Consider the following 12600-nt stretch of genomic DNA (forward strand, 5'->3'; position numbering starts at 1 on the left):
ATGTCAAAACTCACGGCAGAAGGCAGAGCCTAAAGTAATTTTCACTGCCCTAGCGCGTAATCCCATGTACACACACATAATCCTCATATACATGCAATCTAACGAGACAAATATAAAAGATTCGTTCTAAACAATAACGCCTTGTAGAGAAAAAATAAACCTGCATTTTGTTATAGTGCACTAGAGGACAGCCAGGCCCTGGTAGAGGACAGCCAAGCCTTGGGAGACCAGAGTGGACTAGAGGACAGCCAGGCCCTGGGAGACCAGAGTGGACCAGAGGACAGCCAAGCCCTGGGAGACCAGAGTGGACCAGAGGACAGCCAAGCCCTGGGAGACCAGAGTGGACTAGAGGAACGCCAGGCCCTAGGAGACCAGAGTGGACTAGAGGAACGCCAGGCCCTGGGAGACCAGAGTGGACTAGAGGAACGCCAGGCCCTAGGAGACCAGAGTGGACTAGAGGAACGCCAGGCCCTGGGAGACCAGAGTGGATTAGAGGACAGCCAATCCCTGGGAGACCAGAGTGGACTAGAGGACAGCCAATCCCTGGGAGACCAGAGTGGACGAGAGGAACGCCAGGCCCTGGGAGACCAGAGTGGACAAAATAAAAGACGAGTGTTGAAAAATCTGCTCTTGTCATCGATAAAACTGCTAATCATTCACCCAGGCTTTATTCAATAGTGACCTGCGCAGGGGAGACCTTTTCTGTACGCAGCCAACATTGGACTCTCTTAGACACAAATACAAATACATTCTAGTTTATATAGGCAAGGAACATCTGGTTTAGATCAGTATTCTCTTTTCTGCTGAGTTTTCTTGGCCAGCCTATCTATTATATAAGACATACATATAGGTGTCCAAGTGATATACAATACCCCCACCACCCCCCCAAGTCTTCTCCATGCTCTGAGGTACAGTAGTGTTTGGCCATAGATTTAGTTTCTTCATTTGTAGCACACGTTTCTTCATTTATAGCATACGTTTCTTCATTTGTAGCATATGTTACGTTTCTTCGTTTGTAGCATACGTTTCTTCGTTTGTAGCATACGTTTCTTCGTTTATAGCATATGTTACTTTTCTTCATTTGTAGCATAAGTTACATTTATCATTTGTAGCATACGTTTCTTCATTAGCATACGTTTCTTCATTTGTAGCATACGTTTCTTCATTAGCACACGTTTCTTCATTTGTAGCATATGTTTATCATTTGTAGCATACGTTACGTTTATCATTTGTAGCGTAGGTTGTGTTTATCATTTGTAGAATACATTGCGTTTATCAGTTGTAGCATATGTTGGGTTTCTTCATTTGTAGCATACATTACGTTTATAATGTGTAGCATACGTTTCTTCATTTGTAGCATTATGTGAAGATTTATTTCCATCTATGGTACAGCAGGGATAGCTGGCATTCTCCCTAACACTTTTGATTCGCTTCGTGGTTTGTCAACTCGTGCACAATTAATCTGCGCTTCAGTCTGATCAACTGTAGCCTAATGAATACAACCACAGCTGCAGAGAGCCTAGAGAAGCCTATGCACTCTGGTCCCCTCTGGCCAGGGGAAACGAAGCAGTAACGTCATGTATTTATAGTCCAAGCGATGTATTTATAGCCTAAAATAGGCTTATTTAATTGTGTAAAGAGGAAAATGTTAATTTGATCAAATTTGGTTTATTTAGAAAACTCAGGGTGGCTAGGTGACCTAAACTCAGCAAAAAAAGAAATGTCCCTTTTTCAGGACCCTGTCGTTCAAAGATAATTTGTAAAAATCCAAATAACTTCACAGATCTTCATTGTAAAGGGTTTAAACACTGTTTCTCATGCTTGTTCAATGAACCATAAACAATGAATGAACATGCACCTATGGAACGGTCGTTGAGACACTAACAGCTTACAGACGGTAGGCAATTAAGGTCACAGTTATGAAAACTTAGGACACTAAAGAGACCTTTCTACTGACTCTGAAAAACACCAAAAGAAAGATGCCCAGGGTCCCTGCTCATCTTCGTGAACATGCCTTAGACATGCTGCAAGGAGGCATGAGGACTGCAGATGTGGCCAGGGAAATAACTGGCAATGTCCGTACTGTGAGACGCCGCTACAGGGAGACAGGACGGACAGCTGATCGTCCTCGCAGTGGCAGCAAACTTAACATGTGTAAATATTTGTCTGAACATAAGATTCAACAACTGAGACATAAACTGAACAAGTTCAAAAGACATGTGACTAACAGAAATGGAATAATGTGTCCCTGAACAAAGGGGTGGTCAAAATCAAAAGTTACAGTCAGTATCTAGTGTGGCCACCAGCTGCATTAAGTACTGCAGTGCATCTCCTCCTCATGGACTGCACCAGATTTGCCAGTTCTTGCTGTGAGATGTTACCCCTACTCTTCCACCAAGGCACCTGCAAGTTCCCGAACGTTTCTGGGGGGAATGGCCCTAGCCCTCACCCTCTGGTCCAACAGGTCCCAGACGTGCTCAATTGGATTGAGATCCGGGTTCTTCGCAGGCTATGGCAAACAATGACATTCCTGTCTTGCAGGAAATCACGCACAGATCGAGCAGTAGGGCTGGTGGTATTGTCATGCTGGAGGGTCATGTTAGGATGAGCCTGCAGGAAGGGTACCACAAGAGAGGGAGGATGATGTCTTCCCTGTAACCCACAGCGCTGAGATTGCCTGCAATGACAGCAAGCTCAGTCTGATGATGCTGTAACACAACGCCCCAGACCATGACGGACCCTCCACCTCCAAATTGGTCCCGCTCCAGAGTACAGGCCTCAGTGTAACGCTCATTGCTTCGACAATAAACACAAATCTGACCATCACCTGATGAGATAAAACCGCAACTCGTCAGTGGAGCACTTTCTGCCAGTCCTGTCTGGTCCAGCGACAGTGTGTTTCTGCCACTGCGAGGACGATCAGCTGTCCATCCTGTCTCCCTGTAGCACCGTCTTAGACGTCTCACAGTGCAGACATTGTAATTTATTGCCCTGGCCACATCTGCAGTCCTCATGCCTCCTTACAGCATGCCTAAGGCAGGTTCACGCAGATGAGCAGGGACCCTGGGCATCTTTCTTGTTGTGTTTTTCAGAGGCAGTAGAAAGGCCTCTTTAGTGTCCTAAGTTTTCATAACTGTGACCTTAATTGCCTACTGTCTGTAAGCTGTTAGTGTCTTAATGACCGTTCCACAGGTGCATGTTCATTCATTGTTTATGGTTCATTGAACAAGCATGGGAAACCGTGTTTAAAACCTTTACAATGAAGATCTGTGAAGTTATTTGGATTTTTACAATTTATCTTTGAAAGACAGGCTCCTGAAAAAGGGACGTTTCTTTTTTTGCTGAGTTTATGATTTTTAGGCCATATCGCGCAGCCCTACTCTGTGGGTCCATAGGCTGGTAATGGCTCACATCAACACCATTATCCCAGAAACCCTAATCAGACATGCTAAATTAGGGTTGGACTGAACCTACAGGACAGTAGATCTCCAGGAAGAGGGTTGGGCAGCCCTGCCCTAGACGCACTCCAACTTGCATACCGCACAAACAGATCCACAGATTATGCAATCTCTATTGCACTCCACACTGCCCTTTCCCACCTGGACAAAAGGAAAACCTATGTGAGAATGCTATTCATTGACTACAGCTCAGCATTCAACACCATAGTTCCATCAAAGCTCATCACTAAACTAAGGAACCTGGGATTAAACACCTCCCTCTGCAACTGGATCCTGGACTTCCTGACGGGCCGCCCCCAGGTGGTGAGGTTAGGTAACAACACATCTGCCACGCTGATCCTCAACACTGGCGCTACCCAGGGGTGCATGCTCAGTCCCCTCCCGTACTCCCTGTTCACCCACGACTACATGGCCAGTCACGACTCCAACACCATCATTTTCAGCTTGCTGACGACACAACAGTGGTAGGCCTGATCACCGACAACGACGAGACAGCCTATAGGGAGGAGGTCAGAGACCTGGCCGGGTGGTGCCAGAATAACAACCTATCCCTCAACGTAACCAAGACTAAGGAGATGATTGTGGGCTACAGGAAAAGGAGCACCGAGCATACCCCATTCTCATTGATGGGGCTGTAGTAGAGCAGGTTGAGAGCTTCAAATTCCTTGGTGTCCACATCATCAACAAACTAGAATGGTCCAAACACACCAAGACAGTCGTGAAGAGGGCACGACAAAGCCTATTCCCCCTCAGGAAACTAAAAAGATTTGGCATGGGTCCTGAGATCCTCAAAAGGTTCTACAGCTGCAACATCGAGAGCATCCTGACCGGTTGCATCACTGCCTGGTACAGCAATTGCTCGGCCTCCGACCGCAAGGCACTTCAGAGGGTAGTGCGCACTGCCTGTTGGCCTGTTGGGCAAAGCTGTCTACCATCCAGGACCTCTACACCAGTGTCAGAGGAAAGCCCTGAAAATTGTCAAAGACCCCAGCCACCCCAGTCATAGACTGTTCTCTCTACTACCGCATGGCAAGCGGTATCAGAGTGCCAAGTCTAGGACAAAAAGGCTTCTCAACAGTTTTTACCCCCAACCCATAAGACTCCTGAACAGGTAACCAAATGGTTACCCGGAATATTTGCATTGTGTGCCTCCCCCCAACCCCTCTTTTACCCTGCTGCTACTCTCTGTTTATCTCATATGCATAGTCACTTTAGCTATACATTCATGTACATACTACCTCAATTTGCCCGACCAACCAGTGCTCCCACATATTGGCTAACAGGGTTATCTGCATTGTGTCCCGCCAACCCCTCTTTTTTACGCTACTGCTACTCTCTGTTCATCATATATGCATAGTCACTTTAACGATACCTACATGTACATACTACCTCAATAAGCCTGACTAGCTGGTGTCTGTATATAGCCTCTCTACTGTATATAGCCTTCCTACTCTTATTTTCAAATGTCTTTTTACTGTTGTTTTATTTCTTTACTTACCTACACACACACACATACTTTATTCTCTGCACTATTGGTTCGAGCCTGAAGGTAAGCATTTCACTGTAAGGTCTACACCTGTTGTATTCGGCGCACGTGACAAATAAACTTTGATTTGATTTGATAGTGAGAACATGGTGACAGACCAGGGCTGGTATCCACAAAGCTTGTGGTTTTGTAGTTTTTAAACTTGTAGTTTTTCTAGTTGTCTGTCTGCAATTGAGTAATGACTTCTTGCTACCTATCTTGGCCAGAACGCTCTTGAAAAAGAGATTTAAAATCTCAATGATCCCTTCCTGGTTAAATAAAGGTTACATTTTTAAAATATCCCGTAGCCTGATTTCGGATCAGAACTTTTAGATCACTGTGAATGATATTGGACAAGGGGGACCTGATCCCAGATCAGCACTCTGAAAGGCTTGCTAAATACGTCTCCTGGACTATGTTTGTTCCCACACTCGGGACTCTGACTCTCTATTGGTTACACAGACTCTTAGCTTCCCATCCCATTCTAACCACCTCTCGCCTGCTTTGTATTCATGTTACCTGCTGGAATTGCTGTACAATATGATCTTGTTGCCATCTGACGCACATTCAGATGTCATAAATCAACACTGCAGATCTCTCCCTGTCCTCTGCTGTGCCCTGATTATATTAGTGTTGATGATATCTGGAAATGTGCAGTACACCCTGGCTACTGTTGCTTGTCCCAATTCTGACTTGTGTTCTGATATCTGGTTCACTGTTATTCTGCTCTCGTAAAAACCTGGGTTTTCTGCACGTTAACACTAGAAGCTTATTACCTAAAATGGATCAATTGAAAGTGTGGGTTCACAGCTCCAATCCAGATGTGTTGGTCATTACTGAGATGTGGTTAAGAAAGAGTGTTTTGAAATCTGACCTTTAACCTTTCTGGCTATAACCTTTTTCGTCAAGTTCTTCCAAAGGTGGGGGAGGGGCAATCTTTACCAAGGATCACCTTCAGTGCTCGGTTGTCTCCACCAAGTCTGTCCCCAAACAATTTAATTCGCTGATTTTAAGCATTAAACTTTCAAATAACTCTTTGTTGACTGTTGCTGGGTGTTATCGTCCTCCATCAGCACCGGCCTGTACCCTACCTGCCCTAAGCTCTCTCCTGGCCCCTTACACCAAGTCTGAATTTGTCCTGCTAGGTGACCTAAACTTGGACATGCTTAAGCCACCTGACCAAATCCTAAAGCAATGGGACTCCCTAAATCTTTCTCAGATTATTACCAATCCCACAAGGTACTGTATGACTCCAAACACCCAGGAAATGCTGCTCTCCTGTCCTGTTTTCCTCACAAATATTCCTGAATGGCATCCGTCTGCTGTTGGCTGTAATGACCTTAGTGATCACTGTTTTACAGCCTGTGTTCGTAATGGCTGCTCAGTGAAACTACCTGTCCTGATTTGTCATAGACGCTTGCTAAAAAACTTTAATGAGCAAACCTTCCTTCATGAACTGGCCTCTGTAAAATGGTATAGAATTAGCTTGATCCCCTCTGTCGAAGACACTTGGACCTTCTTTTTTTGGATATTTTCAGTGGTATTGTCAACAAACACACTCCCATAAAGAAAATAAGAATTAAAAACAGGTTCAGTCCCTGGTTCGACTGTGATCTGGCAGAGTTACTCCACCTCAAGAATTGCATTTGGCGAAAGGCTCGGCACACGCATACTCAGGCTGACTGGCTCTCGTTCAGGAAAATGAAAAATAAGTGCACTCAGGCTATTTTTTTTTTTTACCTTTATTTAACCAGGCAAGTCAGTTAAGAACAAATTCTTATTTTCAATGACGGCCTAGGAACAGTGGGTTAACTGCCTGTTCAGGGGCAGAATGACAGATTTGTACCTTGTCAGCTCAGGGGTTTGAACTTGCAACCTTCCGGTTACTAGTCCAACGCTCTAACCACTAGGCTACCCTGCCGCCCTATCCGGAAGGCCAAAGTTAGTTACTTTAAGGAGCAGTTCTCTCTCTGTGGGTCGAACCCCAAGAAGTTCTGTAAAACAGTTAAAGACCCGGAGAACAAACCATCCTCCTCACAGCTGCCCATGTCCCTTAATGTTGATGTGGTTGTTACTGACAAGAAGCGCATGGCTGAGCTCTTTAATCACCACTTCATTAAGTCAGGATTCCTATTTGACTCAACCATGTCTCCTTGCCCGTCCAACATTTCCTCATCTCCCACCACTTCTAATGTGACTAGCCCCGATGCTCCTCACTCTTTTTCCCCTGCCACGCTACAAAGTTTCTCACTGAGTCACCCTCATCCATTTATATGCAGATGATACAGTCTTATACTCAACTGGCCCCTCTGTGGATTTTGTGTAAAACACTATACAACATGTCTTTCTTAGTGTCCATCAAGCTATTTCTCTGCCCTTAACCTTGAACACCTCCAAAACAAAGGTCATGTGGTTTGGTAAGAAGAATGTCCCTCTCCCCACCAGTGTGATTACTACCTCTGAGGGTTTAGAGCTTGAGGTAGTCACCTCATACAAGTACTTGAGAGTATGGCTAGACGGTACACTGTCCTTCTCTCAGCACATATCAAAGCTGCAGGCTAAAGTTAAATCTGGACTTGGTTTCCTCTATCGTAATCACTCCTCTTTCACCCCAGCTGCCAAACTAACTCTGATTCAGATGACTATCCTACCCATGCTAGATTATAGAGACGTAACTTATAGATCGTAAGGTAAGGGTGCTCTCGAGGGACTAGATGTTCTTTACCATTCGGCCATCAGATTTGCCACCACTGCTCCTTATAGGACACATCACTGCACTCTATACTCCTCTGTAAACTGGTCATCTCTGTATACCTGTCGCAAGACCCACTGGTTGATGCTTATTTATAAAACCCTTTGGCCTCACTCCCCCCTATCTGAGATATCTACTGCAGCCGTCATCAATCACATACAACACCCATTCTGCCAGTCACATTCTGTTAAAGGTCCTCAAAGCACACACATCCCTGGGTCGCTCCTCTTTTCAGTTCGCTGCAGCTAGCGACTGGAATGAGCTGCAACAAACACTCAAACTGGACAGTTTTATCTCAATCTCTTCATTCAAAGTCTCCATCATGGACACTCTTACTGACAATTGTGGCTGCTTTGTGTGATGTATTGTTGTCTCTACCTTCTTGCCCTTTGTGCTGTTGTCTGTGACCCATAATGTTTGTACCCTGTTTTGTGCTGTTACCATGTTGTGTTGCTACCATGCTGTCATGTTATGTTGCTACCATGCTGTATTGTCATGCTGTGTTGTCATGTTGTGCTGTTATCCTGTGTTGTCATGTTGTGTTGCCACCATGTTTTCGTCATGTTGTGTTGTTACCTCGCTGTGTTTTCATGTTGTGTTGCTACCATGTTGTTGTCATGTTGTGTTGTTACCTCGTTGTGTTGTCATGTTGTGTTGTCATGTTGTGCTGTTATCCTGTGTTGTCATGTTGTGCTGTTATCCTGTGTTGTCATGTTGTGCTGTTATCCTGTGTTGTCATGTTGTGCTGTTATCCTGTGTTGTCATGTTGTGTTGCCACCATGTTTTTGTCATGTTGTGTTGTTGCCTCGCTGTGTTGTCATGTTGTGTTGCCACCATGTTTTTGTCATGTTGTGTTGTTACCTCGCTGTGTTTTCATGTTGTGTTGCTACCATGTTGTTGTCATGTTGTGTTGTCATGTTGTGTTGTCATGTTGTGTTGTCATGTTGTGCTGTTATCCTGTGTTGTCATGTTGTGCTGTTATCCTGTGTTGTCATGTTGTGTTGTTACCTCGCTGTGTTGTCATCTTAGGTCTTTATGTAGTTTTGTTTCTCTTGTCGTGATCTGTATTTTGTCCTGTATTTGTATTTCATTTATTTGTATTTTTAATCCCAGCCCCCTTCCCAGCAGGAGGCCTTTTGCCTTCTGGTAGGCCATCATTGTAAATAAACATTTGTTCTTAACTGACTTGCCTAGTTAAATAAAGGTTAAATAAAAATAAAAATACAAAAATCATTACGAATTAGAAGAGAAAACTGATCCTAGATCAGCACTTCTACAGTACTCTTGAGTCTTTGTGAAAACAGGCCCATTGGGATTAAGGGGCCATCATGTTGTCATCCTAAAATGAGTTCCGCAAAAGATCTTTCATTGACATGAAAATCCACAATTTCCATAATAGTTTGAGTTTACGTGTGTAGCTCATGATAGTATTCTGCACGGGGATTTCAGAAGATCTTTTAACTAAGTGATTAGTTGATCTGGGTTCATGAACACTATCGTGTGTGTACTATATCACACACGACACACCAAAGCTTCTCCATTCTGTGTGGCCAGACTGGTCATAGTAGACAGCAATACTGCATGGAAACTATATTGATTTGACCCTTAAAAATAATACCAATGTTATTTTGTTATTGCATTGGGAATGAATATTGTTTAAGAGGATGAAGCCTCTGAGATTATTACTCTGGTTTGAGTAGGCAGAGATATTGTACTATTACGATACAAGGTGAGAGAGACAGTTCCTCTATTTGGGGTTCTTTAATGTTGATTGTAGATTAACAAATTATCACACTTCTGTGCAGTTATCACTCAGCTATGATTATTACATTTACATTTACGTCATTTAGCAGACGCTCTTATCCAGAGCGACTTACAAATTATCCAATGAACTACCCATTTATCACTACACGACGTGGTCTGGAAATATTAAACATGAATACAATGGCATCATTACTGTGAAAGACATTTAATTTAGCAATAACAAAACGAGATACAGCTCTGTTATAATAATAAAATGACTGAAACGAAAAAATACAGGTAGCTAAGGAACAACAAGACTAGCCAGCTAACAATGATGGGCGAAAATATAGCTAACAATGGTACAGAGCTAACATATACACGAGATACAAAGCATGCTACATGCTGAAACAATGACGACAATCAGTTAGAAACAGTTAGAAAATAATAATGCAAAAATAAAAAAAGCTGATATTTCGGTCACGGGGCGGCAGCTCGCCTTGTGGTCAGAGCACTAAGGGATTGAATCCCCGAGTTGACAAGGTACAAATCTGTCGTTCTGAACAAGGCAGTTAACCCACTGTTCCCCGGTACGCCGTCACTGTAAATAAGAATGAGTTCTTAACCTACTTGCCTTGTTAGATAATGGTTCAATGGCCAGCTGCACTTGCAGGTTTGCGCTAGCTGTGACGTCATCATTCACTCTTAAAGGGACCGTGTTTCTTACAACTATTATATATATTGATGTTCCATCATCTATTTTATTTTGTGGTCAATAGATGACATATTTAATTATTTGCAGAGTATATCGTTATTGGAATTGATTTGAAATGAATGTGAATTCTCTTGAATGCAAAGAATAGTATGTAACCCTCTGGTTAATTTTAGCTCAGACTGCACTGTGGTCAACATTGTTGTATGTGGGACATATTTTAAGACAGGCAGCAAGGGATTTGTTTTTGTTTTTTTCTCAACTGTCATCCAAACTGTCTTGTACTGCTGGTGAGTGAGTAGGCCGAATTACTGTTGTAAAAAGATCGAAAACAATAGTTTTAGAAGGGACTGAAATCGTTTTTCTGAGGGATATATTTTTGGAATAAAACAAATGATTTAAAATAAAAGTGATTTTAAACTATTTGGCAATGACACCAATTGTCACTGGAAAAATGTGTTCCAAGTACTAATTCTTGAGGATTTAATCTGAGGATTTATTTTAGGACCAATTGCGCCCTCTAGTGCACATTCACAGCTAGTGTTTTTGAATGCAATTCCCCCAAAATATATATATATATATTTTGTTAGTATTTAGTTTTTTGTTGTTATTTTGATTACTATTATTTTATTTATTTATAGTATTTTTTAAATTATCGTATTTTTCTAATTTATATATATTTTTTTGTGTATTTAAACATATATATATATACAAATGTATTTATCTTTAAAAAAATGCAATTCCGTATATCTGGTTTGGGGAAATTTCTAAATAACAGAAGCCCCAATGTAATGTATCAAGGCGGTATTGCAGCCCAAATGTTGCCAAAAGGCTCGCCCATTGAAACACCATAAAGGTACTACTTCTTTTTAATGCAGTTCAAAATATATGGGTTCAATATTTCTCCCCTGGTGTACTGTATGTGAGAGTACTCCTGCCTCCACCTGAGGCCCTGGCTTTCATGGTGCAGGGATGCAGGGAGAGGTGTTCTCAGGTTAGGGTTGGGATGACTGGCCATTGAAGGTGCAGTGGTGTGCTGGATGGCAGACAGACAACATCCTGGAAATCTTGATCTCTATTCAGTAGTATTCAAATTTGTTGGTAGAGCATGGCACCCAGCAACACCAGAGTTGCAAGGTTTACTTTCTGGGGCCACCCATATTAAAATGTATTCACACGTACTACTTACTGTAAGTCGCTTTGGATAAAAGCATCTGAGGTCTGGGTTTGGGCCAATAGTGGCCTTGGCAGATAAGAATTCTATTGTTCATTCACAAGCTAATCAGGGTAAAGGAGTCTCCACCTGCTAAAGTCGTCTGTTTTATGAAAAAAAGAGAGCTCCAATAAACATAACTTAATTGCACCATTGTTGATGAGTAAATTGTGCCAAAGTCCTGCCCTACCTTCTTTCGAACAACAGGCCAACTGTCGTCAACTTACATTTACATTTACATTTAAGTCATTTAGCAGACGCTCTTATCCAGAGCGACTTACAAATTGGTGAATTCACCTTCTGACATCCAGTGGAACAGCCACTTTACAATAGTGCATCTAAATCATTTAAGGCTTTATCCTATCCTAGGTATTCCTTGAAGAGGTGGGGTTTCAGGTGTCAACTTGAAAGACTTGTTTTTTTGTTGGGTTGTTTTTTTTATTTTAAATTTGATGGTGTGTTTCTGAGGGAGGGGAAGGCTTGCAGCAACTAGATTGTTATGTGGTGGTCATGCTGGTTGAGAGTGATACTCCCTCTTAAAACAACATTTCGTATTCCTATTTCCCAACCCCTGACTGAACTGGCTACTGGAGGGCTGCTGTTGTCAGGTTATTACCACCATCCACTACCGTTGTGCTCTTGAGCAAGGCACTTAACCCCAAAAATAGCTCTCCATTCAGCGGCTGACCCTGTTGCTCACAACATAGAAGACACATTTTCGAAGGCAGAAAAAACACATTTCTGTTCTAACCAAGTGTCTGTGGTACTGGGTGGTGTCTGTGGTACTGGGTGGTGTCTGTGGTAGTGGGTGGTGTCTGTGGTACTGGGTGGTGTCTGTGGTACTGGGTGGTGTCTGTGGTAGTGGGTGGTGTCTGTGACCCTGGGTGGTGTCTATGACCCTGGGTGGTGTCTGTGACCGTGGGTGGTGTGTGTGTGATCGTGGGTGGTGTCTGTGGTACTGGGTGGTGTCTATGACCCTGGGTGGTGTCAGTGGTACTGGGTGGTGTCTGTGACCGTGGGTGGTGTGTGTGTGATCGTGGGTGGTGTCTGTGGTAGTGGGTGGTGTCTGTGACCCTGGGTGGTGTCTGTGGTACTGGGTGGTGTCTGTGACCGTGGGTGGTGTCTGTGGTACTGGGTGGTGTCTGTGACCGTGGGTGGTGTCTGTGGTACTGGATGGTGTCTGTGGTACTGGGTGGTGTC

The sequence above is a fragment of the Oncorhynchus masou genome, chromosome 18 (assembly GCF_036934945.1).
Source record: "Oncorhynchus masou masou isolate Uvic2021 chromosome 18, UVic_Omas_1.1, whole genome shotgun sequence".
NCBI classification, from domain to species: Eukaryota; Metazoa; Chordata; class Actinopteri; order Salmoniformes; family Salmonidae; genus Oncorhynchus; species Oncorhynchus masou.